The sequence below is a fragment of the Agrilus planipennis genome, unplaced genomic scaffold, assembly GCF_000699045.2.
Source record: "Agrilus planipennis isolate EAB-ADULT unplaced genomic scaffold, Apla_2.0 scaffold728, whole genome shotgun sequence".
NCBI classification, from domain to species: Eukaryota; Metazoa; Arthropoda; class Insecta; order Coleoptera; family Buprestidae; genus Agrilus; species Agrilus planipennis.
Window position 1 is genome coordinate 7,301 of NW_020439384.1, and position 747 is coordinate 8,047.

The 747-nt window shown below is 30.5% G+C and overlaps 1 non-coding gene across 1 annotated transcript; it reads right to left on the reverse strand.

Annotated features, from left to right (window-relative positions):
- Positions 1 to 168: 168 nt before the first annotated feature.
- On the reverse strand, positions 169 to 275 carry LOC112905786. Its single transcript, XR_003232003.1, has one exon. It is a non-coding gene; the product is annotated as a U6 spliceosomal RNA (small nuclear RNA).
- Between the last annotated feature and the right edge of the window lie 472 nt (positions 276 to 747).

Sequence of the window (747 nt, forward strand, 5' to 3'; positions counted from 1 at the left end):
TAAAAACGATTTTAATGAATTAATTTAATCGTATGAAGGAAAATGTTTGCTATCATATTACACGATATTATTTCATAAAGAAATATTGCGGTAATTAATTTTTAATAAATTTTATTATATTTGAATGCCAGCAACGATCTAAAAAACTAATAAATACGAAGAACGAAAAAAAATGTGGAACGCTTCACGATTTTGCGTGTCATCCTTGCGCAGGGGCCATGCTAATCTTCTCTGTATCGTTCCAATTTTAGTATATGTACCGCCGAAGCGAGTACGACTACTGAAGTTTTATACGAGTATATATACAAACTGCGTAGAAATAAATGACGGTGAGAGGTAACTAAAAATGAATAAACATTTAAATTTGGCTGCATATAATATTTCAATATTTTACTATTACGTAATGCAATGCATAAAGAAAAGAATTGTAGAAGGCGTTTTAATTTTGTTGAGGCATTTTGCTTTAAATAATTAAAAGAATATGAGCTTATTGCTACAGCCACAGAGATAGAATTCTACGCCGGCAAATATCGATTTAATTTTTATAGACGCATAAGCAGAGGCGGAGGCGTGAATTTTGTAATGGGATTAAATTATGAAATAGAATATAATATAAAAATGACATTTTCGCAATAACAGAACGGCCAAGCAATAGCTTTCGGAATATTAAAAAAACCAATTGGTTATGTTAATGAGTACGTAGGTACTAATAAAAATTAAAGAGTTTAACAAGTGTAGGCGACGTAC